General features: G+C 36.6%; 1 long non-coding RNA gene and 1 pseudogene across 1 annotated transcript; one reads left to right on the forward strand and one right to left on the reverse strand.

Annotated features, from left to right (window-relative positions):
* Positions 1-878: 878 nt before the first annotated feature.
* LOC111736134 lies at positions 879-4,832 on the reverse strand. Its single transcript, XR_002779083.1, has 2 exons — positions 4,706-4,832; positions 879-1,124 (listed from the first exon to the last, which is right to left on the reverse strand). It is a non-coding gene; the product is annotated as an uncharacterized LOC111736134 (long non-coding RNA).
* Positions 4,833-17,464: 12,632 nt separating this feature from the next.
* On the forward strand, positions 17,465-18,380 carry LOC105288572 (annotated as a pseudogene).
* Positions 18,381-19,264: the final 884 nt, after the last annotated feature.

The following is a 19,264-nucleotide window of genomic DNA, read 5'->3' on the forward strand; positions in this document are numbered from 1 at the left end:
TCTAGTTAGCAACAAATCTCAAGCCATTGTTTTTAAACTTCAAATCATTCCTAAGTTTTGTGAAAAACCTATAAAACTCATTTAATTTTTTTAGAACTTTGGGGAAGGAGCTTTAGCAAACTAGTCTGATTTTTAAAATCTTAAAGAAGAAACAAAAAGAGCTTAGAAAACTCTGCCTTTCAACTTTTATAGGAGATGCTAAAATGTATTTCTTAAGCCCGAAAGTAGCTTATGAAAAGTTAGTATTACAATGAGTCACTAAGAGGGAGGGAAAAAAAAGGTAGAAGGTCAGAAATAAACATTTCAGAACCACAGGTTTCTAGTTTAACCAGAGTTGTCTCCAGGTTAGCTTTTCTCTACATTCTAAAGTTTAAAAACAATGTTTCCTACAAAGGAAATAAACAATGCTACAGGTACACAGGGGCAATCCACTTTGTAAATGTCCTTCCTACATTAAATATTATTAGGCTTTGCATCCAGTTAAAGAAGAGGAAATTTCCCCAATTGTCAGGCTCCTTGGCTGTGGTTATTGCTCCTTGTCCAGAAATGCTTTGAGTCTGAATAAGCCTGGCAAACCCTCCTCTCCAGTAGATAATCATTAACTAGAATATCAGATCCCAATAATTTACGATTAGATTACGTGGACTCTCCCTTCCCAGAAACACAACAAGAGAAAAAAAGGAAGGAGGCAATTAAAAAGCAAACTTAATTTCTTCTGATTTTTTAGAACTGGATAACTTTGGTTTTCTTCATTTTTCTCCAGAAATAGCCCAAACGATTGAACAATTAGGTATCGCATTTTTAAACAATAAACTTCCCTTAGAGATACTATGCCCCAAATTAATAACAAATTGATGAAAGGCAGGAGGAGAACAAAATAAAAGGCAACTATAAACCAACACATTTATTAGATACAAAACTGATTACATGCTTAGCAATATTGCCGAAACTTTATATTTCGTTAGCTGTATTTGGCTCAAAGCTTCCTCTAGTAGAGCTCAGGTTCAATATCTCCTACTTTTGATCTTGGCAAATATTTTATCAACATGCTGAGAAAGATAAACAGCATCCTCTGCCTCCAGCCTTCATCTTTTTCCTTCGCATTTTGCCTGTTATTCTCCGTCCTGTTAAAGAGCAAGCAGGTGAGATTCTGGACCCCTTCTTCTCCCACCCTTAGCCTCCACCAGCTCCAAAGCTGGTGAGCAGTTAGGAAGCAGTATGGCTTCCAGGTACTGCATCAGAGTCTCAATTAATCAGAGCATCAGGATTAAAATATTTAGAATTGCCTGGAAAAGAGCTGTGGGTGGCTGAAGCACCAACCTTCTGAATTCTGAGTCATCTTGCTGGAATGGAATCCAGTATAAATACGTTCACACCCACTCAATCTATCCAACCTCTGGAAATTATCTTGAACAAAGCAGGCATTTCATTGCATTGGCCCTTGGGCTTGCCCTCCTGGAAACAAACATTTCTCAGTGGGGAAGAATCAACCATATTTGCTAAGAACTCTGAACCACCAGGAAGCTTTAAAGAGAGGCACGTGCTTCTGTAGTCCAGCCATTCTGTCATAAGAAAGATGTAGCTAAGTTCTAACTTAAGAGTTTTTTTCAACCTGTCAAGCTGTACTGCAAATTGTAAGATATGTTTAGTAGGGAATTGTAATGCCGGCAGCTGGCACTGATATCTAATATTCCATTATTTATATGCATAAATCTACTCTGAACTTTCCATAGCCATTTTGCCCTTATGATATCATCCCTCTACCATTTCATTTCTGGACTGTCTCTCTGTGGCATAATTTAACTTGTGCTCAAGGAATAAAATGCATTGTAATGTTAATATGGGTGAGTAAAATAACATCAAGAGTAAAAATTGTATTAAAAACAAAGTATTTACATTATATGTCATTATGTTAAAATTGCTTCCTCCATTGAGTTCATTACCTGACAATTTAAAAATAAATATATACACTTAAATACTTTCACTGGTTATTACTCTTAGTTTGGCATTACTATCTCAGTCCTAAGATGTATTTAAAGGGAAAAAAAAGCGCATGAATATGTTAACAGATCAATGAAATTATACAGATAATCAATACCAGAACCAGGACTGGAGTATATTTTCTTCTTTTAATTTGCTTCTTAGCACATACCAATCGAGGTAACTTATTACCCAAAGTAAAATAAAACCAAACACTCCAAGAGGCATTTACTATTCTCCATGGCTGGGTTGTTTGTTTGTTTGTTTGTTTGTTTGTTTGTTTGTTTGTTTGTTTCCTGATAACTGAACATCCTTTGTCAATAATATAGCATTTCTTTGCATTTGATAGCAGGTCTGATTAGCTTTGCGCATGGTTTTCTTTTTAAGTCTGCACAGTAGCAGCCTGGTGAAAATCCTTCTTATTGTCTTTGCTGTTAAACTACTCTGGCATTTACTACAAGGCAGGTTTGAGTCTGATGAAAATCTGTCCATCCATCGTACGTTCTGTACAAAGTTCTCCTTGTTGAAAGACCTCTCAATACATGTAACTCAGTTTCACCAATAGCACTTTCTCCAGGATGCGAGCAAGGACATTACTAGAGAGAGGGTACCTGCACAACTTAGAAACTCGTTTTGAGAACTGAATGTAAAATAACCTCACCTTGAAAAGGGAAGCAAAACTTTTTTAGTTTTAAGTTCCCATATCTATCACATGAGGGAGCTGAGTTTTTTACTCTCTGTAATATTTTAAGACCTTATAGCCACAAGGTTCACTTTACGTATTTACTCCTAATGAGATTTCTCCCTTTCAGAAGTTTTTTATTTCCCACACCCCAACAATCTTACCCAGGGTAATTAGAGATGGCTTTATATACATTAAGTAACTCATGGAACAGCTTGTTTCTTATAAAATAAAACAAAAACCCAGACCCAGATGTTAAATATCTTTCTTTGGGCTTCTGAAAGTCAGAGTTACAGTCCAAATCTGCAGTAAGATTCCAAGTCCAATGTTAAATGTTATGTTTTTATTTGGAAATACACTGCTCGGATAATCATTCCCTGTTCTTTATTTAGTGACTACAGAATTAGATCTGGCTGGTCATTTCTATTTCTTGTTAAACGAAAATGCATGAACTGTGTCTCAGCATGAGTCACTCTAATATATTTACTGAGTGGAAAAATAACTACACCTCTCAAAGGTAGGAGTATGAGGAAATAGAATCGAAATAAAAAATATATATCCCTTTTGGATAGCTTTCAATTTTATAGGAGAAAGAGAGAGAAATACTTTTATTTTATCTAATATTTTAAAATTCACAGCAAAGCTTAGTAGTGGCATTACATAAAATTACAACATGGCTGTGTGTGGTTATTAGAGCAACTGACACAGGTTGGAGTGACCGAGAGAAAAATCTTTTTGAGCTGAGTGAGTTTTAAAGTGAGGGAGGGACATGGTTAGGATAGAAGTATGAGAGGGCAGAAGAATGGCATGTGTTATGACTCTGAGGTAGGCGAGAGCATGCAAAGAATAACAGATTATTCGATCTGAAAGAGACAGTAAATTTGCCTTTCAATATTTCATATCTTTTATTAACTGTAATATAAGTACTTAGTGCCTATGATGTGATATTCATTTGCTAGATATCGAATAATTAACTAGAAATATCACTATGATAATTCCAAATAAATACCCTCTCTTTCCAACTCTATTCTTGTCATTTCTTACTATACATTGGTATAACCTAAGCACCATGCCACTGAGGGGAAGCAGAGTTTGCCACCCCTAAATATGTCTTTCTTGGGAAATTGATTATTTTAAGCTGTTTATTTTTAAGAAACAAAAGATTCAGAAAAAAACTTTTGAACTTTCCCCTAAGTACCTAAAAGAATTTAGATAAAGGACATGCTCCAGGAAGGAAGCTATGGTTATAGGTAACTATACTTTAATATGAACTAGTGTGATAGATAGGGAGGAACCTAGCAAGGCCCTTTTGACCAAAGTCCCCTCTATGTCCCATTGTTAAAGATGGCCCAGCAAACATTTGTTTACCAAACATTTGCTTTTCCATCCCCATGCTAATGACCTTTCTCCCCTTTGAAGTCCCAAACTACAAACTTCCCCTCCCCCACTTTCTTCTTAGCTCAAGATGGCTTATAAACCTGAACTGCTCAATTTTACTTCAGGGTCCCACATTCTCATGGAACTCCCATATGTATATACATAATTAAATTTGGTTATTTTCTCAGGTTAATTTGTCTCATGCCAATTTGATTATTAGACCAGCCAGAAGCACTAATGGGGGAAAGAGGACACATTTTCCCCTCTTCCATATCACTTTATCGTGGAAGGAAGTCTCCTTAAAGTCAGTTTGCCATGAATCAGCGTAACTGTTAGCTGGTTAGGCGTTCCTCATAGAATCCCAGAGAATGGTCTAACCCTAGAGATTTGAGTTTTACTTCTTTAGCTTATTGTTCTAATCATTCTCCCCTGTTCTGTCTACAAATGTGAGGTTTGAGTTCTAGAATCTCGGAGTGGTATACTCCATCTCAATAGACAGCACCTTTAAATTTCTGTTCTTCATATTTTCATGTGCATTTTTTCCTTCTCACAAATAGTCTTTGAGTTCTTTTTAATCTTTTAGCTCCTATATAGTTAGGGGATGTGCTCAAAAGTATTAAACAAAAACCCAACTAGAGTGGTTTATCCATATGTTAAGTTACTTACCTAAAGCAATTAGAATCCAAGGGGTAAGCAATTTGAGGCTTGCTGTAATGAAGTAAGCATCTTTTATTCTTCTGCTTCTCCATGCCTTAGCACTGACTGCTGCAGTACCAAGCATTATATGCATTCCAGGTACTACAGCAGGAAGCCGCAGGAAGAAGCAGGAAGCTGTTGATTGCTATTTATTTACATCTCATTGGCCAATCTAAGTCACATGGTCAACCTTAACTACAAGGGAATCTGAGAAGGCAAGATTTTTGGTAAAGAAAAGACTAGGTAGAAGGGGGTTAGAATGGGTGTTGAGTGTTTCCCTGCCACAGATTCCATCTCCAAAGTCTCACCGCCCCTTTCTTCTCTGCATGAGTTGTCAATCATTCTTAGACATATCTGCAACTGCAATTGGTTGGGTTGAGTATATGTGTTTGAGAATAAGGGCTGTTTCTGCTCAAGAGCTGAAAAAAAAAAGAGCCCTTGAAGTGATCTGGCCCAGGACAGAACATCCAAAAAGTACTCAAACATCTCCCCTTTCTAGCATTTCTGTGGTTCTTTATTATGCTAAAATGTATCCGTTGCCTTTCCAGCCTGAAGCTACAGTGTAAAGGCTACTTTCTATATCCCTTTGGTTTAGTAGATGTCAGACTCTACAATAGTATTGCGAGATTGGAAATAGAATCACTCTTCCATACTTGATATTATCATGTGGCTATATAATCATCCCATCAAACTCAACAGGTGTAAGCTTTACTATCTCATTCTTGACCTTCTATAAGTACGTTTTGACTCTACAAATGCCTTGTCTGACTTTTCTATTTTTGTTACTGGCACTGTTCAATCACTCAGGCCCCAGGCCTCATAGTAATCTTGACAATTTCTACATCACATCTTTCCCTATAGCTAACAGGTTCACAAGTCTAGCTGGTTCTTCCTTTTTCATGCCTCTTTTATCTGACTTTTCCATTTCCTTGGCAGGCTCTCATTTTGACTATCATAGTCAACTCCTTACTGGTTTCCCTGCTTCTACTTCTCTCTTTTTCAAACCAACACATTTTGATCACTTTCTTAACCATTACATAAAAATCCTAATCCACTTAGAAGAGAACCAAAAAAAATAATCAGTTTGTATAGAATCACTTTAAAAATACACATCTTATTTTATCTTCAAACATATAAAACATAATTCATTTGCTAGACTTTTAATAGAGAGCCAAGACCTCTTACTTGAAAATAGATCTGCTAATTAAGGTTCTGAGTCTTCCTTCTAGCACAAACATCCTGATGCATCATCTGTGATTTGTGTAAAGTGGAATAAGTGCTTATATACAGTTGTGAAACAGGTATAGAACCCATCTAGATTTCAAGGACTTTTTCCTAATCTTTTACTGTTGTTTACAGATTTAATATTTTTTTTTTACCAACTCACTTCTATGGAGTTCCTCCAAAACATTCCATTGCTACAAAAAATTTTAACCACTTTGTTTCTGCACTCATATTATATTGGTTTACCTAATGTTGAATTAAAATCTATAGAGGTCAGGTTCCACTTAACCAAAAACACTTCTCCTTGTCTCTCCTATTGACTGCAGCTATAAAATTTGAACAGAACACATGGAACAGCTATTTGTCTAAAAAGTAAATTATAGCAGACCAACTAAAGGAAAAAGCCAGAATGTGAAGTACCACTGTTTGAAGGAGCATTGAGTTCCCCACTCTCCCTACCCCCAACCTTGGCCCTTTCAAGGCTTAGCCCTACAGGTCGGCACAGCTAAAAAAGTTTACGGCAGAATGGTATAAATAAAGCCCCACTCAGGCCAGAGAACCAAAAAAGAGGAGTTTAAAAAGTACTAAAAAGTACCAAGAGATCTAGAAAAGAGAAGAACTCAGGAAAGTGACCCCCATAAAGTTATTTATGAATCCTGAGCTCACCTCAAAGCTGCCCATACATGGATCTGACTCAAGTCAGCATTTAAACTCACCAGATAGACTGACTACCTACCTGCCCATGTCTCAGATTGGCCACTGGATGGTGCACACTTGGGGCAGATCCTAACAACACTGCAAAGGCATAAATACTGAACTGATGTTAGAATCACCATCCACTGATGGTGGCTTGGAAATTATGACCTGAACCTGAGCAGACTAATCACCTGCTAAAACACAAGCAGCAACATTCTCCATAGGATTTAAATAAGATCTGAGTCTCATAACATAATATTCAAAAGGTCCAGGATATAATTCAAAATCATTTGGTATCAAAGAACCAGGAAAAATCTCAATTTCAATAGGAAAAGATAATTAACAGATGCCAAAGCTGAAATAACACAGATATTAGAATTACCTAGGGTAGATTTTAAAGCAGCTCTTACAAAATGCTCCAACAAGCACTCACAAACAGCTGAATAAAATAGAAAATTAGAAAGCCTCTGTAATAAAAGAGAAGGTATAAAGAAGAACCAATTGGAAATTTTAGAACTGAAAAGTACAATAACTGAAATAAACAAAACTCATTTCTGGGCCCAGTAGCAAAATGGAGATAATAAAGCAAGAATCAATGGACTCAAAGATAGGTCAATCAAAATTATCGAGGTTGGACAACAGAGAGAAAAAAAAAATGAAAAAAATAAAAAAAGAACTGAGCTTTGGAACCTGTGAGATTATAACAAAAGGTTTAACCTTTGATACACTGGAGTCCCAGAAGGAAAGAAGTAAGAGTGTAGTGCTAAAAATATGTTTGAAAAATGGTTGACACTTAACCAAAAAAAAAAAAAATAGATAAAAAATGAGCACATAAAAAGATATTCATTATCTTTAGCCATTATATTGAAACACAAATTAAAACCATGATGAATTTTAATTCACCTCAACGTATTAAAATGGTTTTAAAAAATACCGACAGTACCAAGTGCTGATAAGAATACAGTGTAATTAGAATTCTCCTACATTGCTGATGGGAATAAAAAAGTGAAACAACTATTCTGGAAAACAATTTGATAGTTACTTATAAAGTTAAAATACCCTTATCTTATGACACAATAATCCACTTCTGCTGTATAAACCCTAGAAAAATGAATGCTTATGTTCAGAGAAAAATCTTTACATGAATGTTTTTAGTAGCTCTATTCATAATAGCCACACACTGGACACAACCCAAATGTCCTTCAATGGGTGAATGGCTAACCGAGCAGTGATACATCCACACAATAAAATACTACACAGCAATATAAAAAAATAAACTAGTGAAACACAGGACAATTTGGATGAATCTCAAAGGCATTATACTGGATGAAAGTAGCCAATTTCAAAAGCTTATGGATGATGCAAATTCATTTATATCATTCTCAAAAGAACAAAACTATAAGCCTGAAGAACAGATCAGTGATTGCCAGAGTAGGGATGGGGAGAGAGTGTGACTATAAAAGAAGAGCAGGAGGGATTTTTGGGGGGTGATGAAACTTTTCTGTATCCTGATCGTGGTGTTGGTTATACTAATCTATACAAAATGTCATATATACAACTATACACTTAAAAAGTCCATTTTAATACACAATTTTTAAATGTATAATTACAATAACAAATACTCAGCACAAACAATTCAACCAATGGGAGTAGAAGAGAGTTAGAAAGTAGCGAACATGCCATGGGTATATTTTGCATACAGTATGCCATATGCATCTGCCAGAACGGTACAGTGAAAATGGAGAGGATCCGCTTAGTCTGGAGATTTGTTTAAGTGGAGGTCTGTTAAGAGAGTCTCTACCGTACTTTCATAATTCCACTCTTTCTTTAAAAAACACATTCTGATTGTTTGAAACCTCTAGATTAAAAAAATTCAGTGTCAATGTCCTTTATCTTCTGATTTCTAAAAATCAATAAGACATTTTTAGTGCATATAAACTTTCTGATATACTTCCTACATGGGCTATTTCAGCTCTTTCCCTGCTCAAATTTCTCAGTTCCTCTTCACTGCATTCATTGAAAGTTAATGACCTCCATGTACCCTCCTGCAGGGGAATCGCTTATGTAGTGCCAGTATGGTTAAGATCCTTATTGACCGAAAGCAACATGCCAGCTCTATCACTCTTACAAGGGGCTCAATGATTTCGTAAAATGGATGATACACAACAGAATGAAATAGTAGCTCTATGGAAGCATTCACTTGCCCTTGGAAAATAATTTTAAATACGGGCTCTACTTGAGAATATTCTTTTTGAGATAGATCAAGAGACACCTGTCATGGAAACTCTGGCTACTTTCCACCTCAATATTTCACTATATCCATCATCTTTTCCTTTTGCCAAAAGTCTCAGAGGAAACATAGACCCTTCTTGGATGCTAATAATTCTCCTGTGTTCTGAATTCTATGAACTTCTTGCAGTCAAAATCTCTTCCCTATGTCCAGTGGAACACATTTTTCTATGCTCCAAAACAATTTATTCTTCTGTAATAATTTCTATGATCATTTAGATCATCTTACAACGAATGAAGAAATATAAGGATATAATTCCATAAATGTCTAGACATTTGTTAAATCATTCTTCAGCTGCCTCTTTCGGAATAAACAAACAATTTTATCTTCTTTTAAGAGTCTTATTTTCTATTCCTTGTGATTTTTATTGCTTTACTTGGAAACTATTCTAATTAATATGTGGAAATTCTATTTAGGTATAATATGCCTTTAAGAGTATTTCCATCTACATAACCAACACATGGGAATCTTGTGCCATTTGAGGTATATAGAACAGAAGACTGAGGTGTACAAAGCCAACACTAAAGAACAGAATGTCCTTAAAGATCCCCGTATTGAAAGTTCCCTTGTGAGACCATGGGTTCTTAAAGCATAAGGCTGAGGACAAATCAGCTCCAGGGACTGACCACTGCATTTCTTCTTTTTCTGCAGAATCATGAGGTTGTGACCTTTACTTTTTGAGAGGAAGCTGTATAAAGAAGTCTTGAGTCTACAGCCATGCTACCCTGAACGAACCCAATCCCGGCTGATCTCGGAAGCTAAGCAGGGTCGGGCCTGGTTACCAACCCTGACCTAATCAGACCCCATTATTAATCTGTTAGGAGGCAGGGCATGGAGCCTGTCTGGCCAAGAATGGATACTATGAAATGGCTGGAATCCACTGAACCTCTCTTCTCCCACATTTTAAGCCCACTCACAAGTGGCAGTCAGGGCTCTGAGCAACTCAGATTCAAGTCTGAGCTCATGTGGAAGATATAATAATATTCAGGAATGACATCGGGTAAAGCATGAGAATAACAAGAAAATTCTGATTTAAATGATGTGTGCCAGTTTTAAAATTAGGTACTTTGCATAGAGATAGTAAAAGTCAACACTAGCTAGCTATGACAGAGCAGCTTTCTGAAAAATGGAGAAGATAACTTCACTTCTGAGCTGAAACTTTGATAATTTATATCTGTACTCTTGCCCCACCGGCCTAGCTTCCCTCAGGAAAAAAAAAACTTCCTCTACATAATTCCCTTTTCTCAACTCTTCTTCCCTCTCCTTTAAAAGAGCGACAACACTATGTGAAATGTGATTAGTCATTAATAAGACATATGAAAGTTCAATTCCTCAAATATTTATTATGCCCTTTCTCTGTGCAAGATGTTATAGACATTGGGGCTAAACCTATAAGGAATCTACAGGTCCTGCTCTTCTAAAGCTCAACTCCTGTAATAGTCTTTCTCTACCTTTTTTTTTTCATTATCACCTCTTCCAAGGAAATTTTTAAGATTTTTTTTCCCCTAACCACCTCCACTGTGAAATGTTAATACCATAGACATATTGAGTCCCTGTTTAAGCACTATGTCTGTGCTTTATAACTACAAAAATTAAGATTTTTTTCCCTCTCCAAAAATCAAATGTTATCCTGTTCAGGGTGATGTTATTTCTGCAAAAAAATGCATGCTTTAGGGGAAACAGATAATCAGCAAAGAAATAAAAAAAATAATTGTGGTAAACAAAATGAAGGAAATTAAAAGGGCTAAAAATTAGAGTATGGTTAATTTGCGTAGAGATATCCCATTGCTTGTACTGACTGAATGAGAAAAGGGAAGCTTTAACCTGCAGCCTCTATTATCTCAATTTTTTTCTCTACCTCAATTGGACTGAGAATATAAGACTGTGCCATTATCCCTATGCAACTATTTTCCTATAGAAAAGCACTGGGTAAGGATGCCCGTAGCTTCCTGGTCCCATCTTCCCTAGAGTCCAACTGCTTAAGTCTTTCATCTAAAACTTGAAAGAAAAAGAAGGACTGAATATAATCCATAACATAAAAATAATTTCTCTTTTTCTGTTTTTCAGATGAATTCATGTTAAGTTGTGCTGCTTCCCTTAAACAAGCTCTTCAAGGAATTCAATCTACTTAGTCCTTTATTTCTGTGCAACTCTGAATGGGCCATTGTCTATGGTAGAACTTAACATATATATTTGCATAAATGCTCTCTCCAATGGGTGTGTTCCAGCAAATTAATGAATGCAGAATAGCTGAATTCTAAAAAGCAATATAATGCTCTAGTTACATGCTCTGGTACAGATTTTAGAGTTCAGACAACTGTTTTCAAATTGACAGAAAACTTAACCACTCTAAGACTCAGTTTACCCTATGTTCACTGAAGCATTAGTCACATAAGCCAAGACATGGAAACAAATTAATTGTCCTTCGAGGACTGATTGGATGAAGAAATGGTACATATATACAATGGAATACTACTCAGACATAAGAAAGGATGAAATACTGCCAAGTATGACAACGTGGATGGATCTTGAGAGTATCATACTATATAAAATAAGTCAGACAGAAAAGGACAAGAATCTTATGATTTCACTCATTTGTGGGATATAAAACAGAAAGCAACAAACCAACCAACAAAACAAACTCATAGACACAGATAACAGTATGAAGGTTACCCGAGAAGAAGAGGGGGATAGAGAGGAAGAAGAAGGTAAAGAGAATCAAATATATGGTGACTGAAGGAGACCAGACTTTGAGTATTGAGCACACAGTGCAATACACAGATGATGTATTAAAGAATTATACACTTGAAACTTATATAATGCTATTAACCACTGTCATTCCAACAAATTTAATTTTAAAAAAGACTCAGTTTATCCCTTTGTAAAATAGTAATAATGACACTATCATACTGGTTGTTATAAGGAATAATGAAAGTAATACATATAAATTATTTTTTACAATACTTAGCATATAGTAAGCCCTCGATAAATAGTTGCTCTTATTATAACTGTTTCTGTAAGCCAGCTATGTTTGGTTTTGGTGATTTTTTCTACTGTTGCTATTTTTGAGAGTAAAAGGTTAAAGTTTGGTTAACATCAGCAGTACCTCTGGTATTTAGTCAGAGTGGCATTTGTCTTAATATGCCTTTTAGCTACACATGCTCTTCAGTTACATTTGTTGAAATTCTTTTAAATCGGTTACTTTATTTTCCTCCTTTGGCTGTTAAGTTACATTTATAAGTGTCATTTTTACTACCCTTCATCCAGCACTATGAGATAGTGAATTAATAGTAGTAGGTCTGCTAACTTTAGCCTTTACGGAGACTTATTCAATATGAGTCCTAGAAAGTTCAAAAGCAAACTCTCTGTCTTCCTCCCTTAGCCTGTACCATCTCTGAAATCTCTATCCTGGTTAGTAGCATCATCATCCTGATAATGATCTATGCTGATCATCAGGATCATCTCTTCTGATGCACAGTCCAATATTTCACCATATCTACGCAATATTTCTGTTCTGTATTCCTGCCTCTCCACTCCTTTTCCAATGCCAATCCAATTTCCTCAAGAGAGGTGCTGTTCTCACATGTGAGACATGTGCTCAAACACAATGGGAGGAACATTCATCATGTTTGGGGCCACCCAGCATGTTTAAACACCATTCCAATGTTTAGGGAATTTCCCACAGCTCTCTTAGCCTCTTTAGTCAAGATTCAGGGATTCAGCCAGTGGCTTTTCTAGCTTTGTAGCACTTGAAGCTAATACAATTTGAGGGCCTTCTTTAAGAAAAAAAGCAACAACTCAGCCATAAAATGAATGAAATCTTGCCATTTGTGACAACATGAATGGACCTAGAAGGGCTTACTAAGTGGAATAAGTCAGAGAAAGACAAATACCACATGATTTCACTTATATGTGGAATCTAAAAAGACTAAATAAATGAACAAACAAAACAAACAGACTCATAGATACAGAGAACAAACAGATAGTTGCCAGAGGGTTATGCAGTGGGGAGAAGGGCAAAAATGGTGAAAGGGATTAAGAGTACAAACTTATCACTATAACATTAATAAGTCACGAGGATGTAATATACAGCAGAGAGAATACAGTCAATATAGTAGTAACTTTGTACAGTGACAGGTGATTTCTAGACTTATTGCGATGATCATTTCATAAGGCATATAAATGTCAAATCACTATGCTGTGCATCTGAAACTAATATAATGTCGTATGTAAACTATACTTTAATTTTAAAAAGCTTTATATTCCAGAATAGAAAAAAAACAACAAAATTACGAACTAAAATTAGGTTAAAAATTAAGTACTTATTTAGATTGAGAAAAAAATACAAATTTTAAAAAGCTGGCCATTATCACAACCATCACAAACCCAGAAAAAATGTAATTTTAAAATTAATTGCCTAATGCACCTCTTTAATATTTTTTCATTATTATTTTAGCTACATATTTTTTGCTTCTTCCCATGACAATGATTTCTCGATTTTTTTAATAAAAATATTATGAGATAATTTAGTCTTTCCTTTAACAGGATGAGTCAATATATTTCTTTCATTGATAGTTCAGAAAAGTTTCTTTAAGCTTCACAGCTCATGGTTGATAATGTGTTAAATTCAGCAAGTGGGCCAGGGGAAGGCAGGGTTGTAGCTATGGTATCTTTCTTTTGCAAATTTTCCAAAACCTATGACATTTCTAGGACTCTTCCAGGGCTGCAGAAGGGGTCTGTGCCATTGAGGGGGCCTGAAGCTCGACCTTTATTCGCTCCATGGTGCATCCATCTCTGCAAGGACTTAGGCTTTACCAGTCAGATAATCACAAAGATTTCATTCTAGAAATGAACCACTAACTGTAAGAGGTAGGAGCCCTTATAAGCTTACACTTTACAAGAATGACAACAAACTCATTGACACAGAAAAGACATCACTCATCCAGAACCTCCTTGGTGAAATTTCTCTAGTCGAGTCCCCAGATCCATCAGTTTGGGTTGTAATGTCTGAGCTCAGTAGCCCCAGTGCTTTCTCCTTTCCAGCAGCCCTCGCAATATGATGTGGGTGTGGATCCTGGCTGCGGAGCCTCTCTGTCTGACTCTCTAGCCCCCTTGGTGATTCCAGGAGATATTGAACCACCTTTGTTAAATTAAAATTGTGTTTTCCTGAGCAAACTAGCTAGAGTAGTTTCTGTTCTCCTCAGCAAATCCTGACCAATACATGCTGGAGTGTGCTCTACAGGAATAAGGCCGGGACAGAGGCATCATGAGCCTACCTGAGATGACGGAATAATTCAAGGATGGGAGAAAACTAGTGTCCAAATGCCAGAAAAGTAAGAATGAAACTCAAATATATGAGGCCAGGAAAGTATAAGTGAGGAAGCTAGGAATCTTGCTTAATGAAAAGTGAGGCAAAGGAGAATGAAAAAGGCAAAGAGGTAGGTCAAGACTCCTTTTGACGGGCCAGCAGTTGGGTGCGATGTATGAGGGTTGGGTGGTCCTAAAAAGAAAAAGAAGGCTGGGCAATACTGTAACTCAGACTCTCTTTATCTCACCCTTGGAAACACAAAAGCCTTCTAACTTCCTCCTCGTTTTGTGCTCTGCAGAAAGTCCTTTATACCAAAAAACAAACAAATAATTAAACAAACAAAAACACATTGGGAGCCATTGTCACTGCTCTATTTTAAAAAAGCAATCAACTGTGGCTCCCCATCGCCTACAGAACAACATGGAATTCATTAGCTTGGCATTTCTGACTCTCCCACATCTAGGTCAGTTCATCTCTCCAACTTATTTTCTGTTAATCTCTCCTACTGTACACTAGAGTCACATTAAGCTCTTTGATATTTCCTACACATGCATCTCACTTTCCTATGAGCATACTGTTCTTTCTGTCTGGCATGCCCTTCTAGCACATCTAGATTCCTGTCTTTCAAAGTCCAGTTCAAATGCCACAATTTTTCTTCAGTAGCAATATTTCCTCCCTTGAAGCATATTAACTGTACCTTCTATCTTGCATTACAGCTATTTAGGCACATATTTTTATTTCTTCTAAGAAGTCATAAGCTTTCTTTGGGCAGAATTCTTGGCACGGGGCTTCATATATTACAGATGCCCAAAATGGTACTGAACAGAGGGTTGAATGAAGCAAGTCTTGACACATCATTTCTGAAGAACCTAACGCAGATGATGGTAGCCTGAGGTGTGGTAAGAAAAGTACAGGCTTTGATATCAGACAACCAGGAGTTAGAGTCACAACTCTCTAGCTGACTACCAAAGAATCTTTCCACACAGAGCCACTGGGAACATGGAGATAATAATTCTTACAGCATAGCATTATTCTGAGAATTAAGCCAGGTTCTAGAAGGCACCTAATACAATTTCTGGCACAATGGGATGCTAACTGAATGCCAGTGATTTTCTCACCTTTAGTCTTCTTCAGTCTTAGAATCTCTAATTCTACATCTTGTTCATCACATTACTCAGTGCTCTGATTTGCTCATCCACTTCACTTTATCAATATTACTCCGAAAATTTTCACTATTAAGATACCTCAGGTGTGACCTGACCAGTTTGTAGATCGGTGAGAATATTACTTGGCATGATTTTGCAACTGTACTTCTGTTTTTATAGTACAAGGTAGCCATATCATTCTTTGACTAATTTGAAGCTTGTGATTAAATAAAATCTTCAGATTTTTTTTTAGAGCAACTTACCTCCAGGTTACATGTCCATTTCATACTTGAAGCTAAGTGCAAACGTTTATCTCTGTTATGCTTCAGCTAATTTATTTAAGCTCAGAATTTTACTCTACCGAAATCACTTTCATTCTTAGCTTTAATAATTTTTTAAAAGGTATGGGGGGAGAATGATGAGAGGGGAACTAGCAATTACTTCATAACATTCTCCTTACTCTTATTTAATTGCAAAATGAACCCTCCCACAGTGATCTGCAGTGCTGGCCAGCATCTGTGTCTACGTGGGGGAAAAAAAGATGATGTTCGCATTTTGCCTCTAACAATCATAACCACAGAAGTAATTAAACTTCAACAAACTTAGTAATTGAATAATAGGAATTTTTTTAGAGATCACCTTAATAAAAATGTTAAAAAAAAAAAAGAGGACATTCCTTTACTTTCTTAAATAGAAAGAATTGTCTTGTGTTTTAATTATTGTTCCACCAACAGCACTGCCCCAAAACTTGATTAGCAACTAATAGTCTTGCTCTATGGCATAAATATAAGAAATTAAAGTTTTCTAGATTCTGTGCAGATAAAATTATATTTTTCTTCAAGGACATGTAAAATAAACAAAGCAACATAAACTTAAAACCTTTCACCGAGATTCATCTGAATAACTTCTCTACAGAGGAGCCATAAGTAATGTTTTTATTATTGGAAATGTGTACGAAATATTTTAGGGAGTCTTCTAATTTTCCCTTATCATTGAAAATTGTATCTAATGCAATTTTAAAAAGAAAGGTATTAAAATAAACAGAAACTTTTTCAACACAAAATTTCTGTAAAAGTGAAATAACTTTAGTAAAGAAAAAAATCTGACATTTTTAAATCTCTGACCACACTTGGGGGAAAGAAAATTAGACTAAAGCCTAAACCAACAATAATATTATAAGAAGTTTGTGGTATTCATGTGGTCTGGGCCAATTTTTCTTTAACATTAAGGCCTACCTGGGACATTGAATATATAGCTTAAAGTGTTTTTTTTGTTTGTTTTTTTAATTCTAAACTGAGGTCCAAACAAAAAAAGTGGCCCATCAAATTAGTCTTAGGATTTCAGTGCCAATAAAATTAGAAGATTGAGAAGGTGGAAAGTAAGGTAAGGGAGCATAATCATTTTTCTACCATTTATATAAAACTCAGAAAATCATATTTCCCCTGTATAGTTTGGGATTCTGTTAGTATAAATAGGGAAAGATATCTAAGAAAACCAAGACTAAAAAAAAAAAAAAAGGCTACAATTTTTGTTAGTTCATTTGAATGTTTTTAGATTTATTATATATTCTCTAGCTGTAGAAGTCAAACTGTGTGAAATATAATTAAGCCTTTTCTCTATTAGTCAAGATTTTCATTATCATCATTTTATATTATATTATAAATGGAGTCTATGGGGCCATCAGGCTGAAAGTGAATTTATGCTCTGAGACATCTTTTCTTTCATAAGTCCTTTATATTTGTTGCTTTGTTTTAAAATGCACATTTTTAGGGTCTACTGGGAAAGGTCTTTATTAGTTGAACCATGAAATTGCCTATATTTTAAACATCAGTTTCTCCCAGCTTAACCTAATAATCAAAGATTGAGTCAAGGGTTGAAGAGCTTTTCTGTCAATTATGTTTATCAGTACCTTTTGATATTTACAGAACTCTTACCATATTCAATATGATTAAATATAGGATATACTGAGACATCTTTTCCTCTCCCCATATACAGCTACTGGAGCTCATGGTCTTGTTTTCCTTTGCCCCTATCAAGATGTAATAGAGCTTTTCCATGCTACTCAGAAAGGTCCATACGGCGATGTTCTTGATTTCTACATAACTTAAAGGGAAACTGTCACAATGTCCGGAGCCCTTGATGTCCTGCAAATGAAGGAGGAAGATGTCCTCAAATTCCTTGCAGCAGGAACCTATTTAGGTGACACCAATCTTGACTTCCAAATGGAACAGTACGTCTACAAAAGGAAAAGTGACGGCACCTACAACATAAATTTGAAGAGAACCTGGGAGAAGCTTCTGCTGGCAGCTCGTGCTTTTGTTACCATTGAAAACCCAGCTGATGTCAGTGTCACATCATCCAGAAATAATGACCAGTGAGCTGAAGTTTGCTGCTGCCATTGGAGCCACTCCTATTGCTGGCCGCTTCACTCCTGGGACCTTCACTAGCTAGATCCAGGCAGAGAACCGAGACTTCTGGGCCGACCACCAGCCTCTCACAGAGGTGTCTTATGGTAACTTGCACATCGCCGCCCTATGTAACACAGACTCTCCTCTGAGTTATGTGGACATTGCCATCCCTTGCAACAACAAGGGAGCCTCCTCAGTGGGGCTGCTGGTGGATGTGGATGCTGGCCTGGGAAGTTCTACGCATGTGTGGCATCATCTCCCGTGAACGCCTGTGGGAGGTCATGCCTGATCTCTACTTCTACTGAGATCCCAAAGAGGTTGAAAAAGAAGAGCAGGCTGGTGTTGAAAATGCTGTAAACAAGGAGGAATTTCAGGGTAAATGGACTGCTCCAGCTCCTGAGTTCACTGGTGCTCAGCCTAAAGTCGCAGACTGATCTGAAGGCATACATGTGCCCTTTGCCTGCCTATTCAGCAGTTTCCTACTGAATACTGGAGTACTCAGCCTGCCACTGAAGACTGGTCTGTAGCCCCCACTGCTCAGGCCACTGAATGGGTAGGAAAAACCACTGAGTAGATTTAAGCTGATCTTCCACAAACTCTTAAACAAAATGGAAAAAAGGTTGACAGAAAATAAACAGTTTCTAAAAAAGAGATGTAATAGACCCATACCTCTAAGAGAATGTCATCCTGCTGGCTTCTCCGGCAATATAACTTTTGATCCCCTATTTCTGGTCTACTGTCATCAAAGCTTTGTAATGAATTAACTTTTATAGTACATTATGAGGAAAAATAGTTGGAATTTTGAATCATTGAGTTTCAGAGCTAGAAGATATCCAGATGATATCTTTAGGGCTAGAAGTTGGGCAATCACATAGCACAATTCTCCTATAGTGAGCATTGTTGGTTGCCGACTCCCTCTGTCAGCTGAATTTTCATCTCGTCTTACACTCTCTCTGATGATACTAATGTGTTTTGGTGAAGGCTTAACTTGGCAGTGGGGATGTTCTCATTGGTTCAGAATCTCAGCCTAAGCCAATCTACTCAACCAGATCTTTGACATTAGGTGGGTGTTATGGGCTGAATTGTGTCCTCCCCAAATTCATATGTTGAAGTCTTAACTTCCGATATCACAGAAGATGATGGTATTTGGAGATAGGGTCTTTAAAGTGTTAAGTTAAAATCAGGTCATTAGGGTGGGTCCTATTCCAATATGACTGGTGTTTTTACGAGAAAATGTTTGGACACAGACATGTACCGAGAGAAAACAACAAGCCAAAGAGAGAGGCCTTGGAATAAATCAACCCTGCTGACACCTTGATCTTGGACTTTTAGCCTCCAGAATTGTGAGAAAGTAAGTTTCTGCTATTTAAGCCACCTAACCTGTGGTACTTTGTTATAGTTGCCCTAGCAAAGGAATACAATGGAACTGGACTTTGGAAAGGGACCAATCTGAGCCAA

The sequence above is a fragment of the Pteropus vampyrus genome, unplaced genomic scaffold (genome assembly GCF_000151845.1).
Source record: "Pteropus vampyrus isolate Shadow unplaced genomic scaffold, Pvam_2.0 Scaffold18, whole genome shotgun sequence".
NCBI classification, from domain to species: domain Eukaryota; kingdom Metazoa; phylum Chordata; class Mammalia; order Chiroptera; family Pteropodidae; genus Pteropus; species Pteropus vampyrus.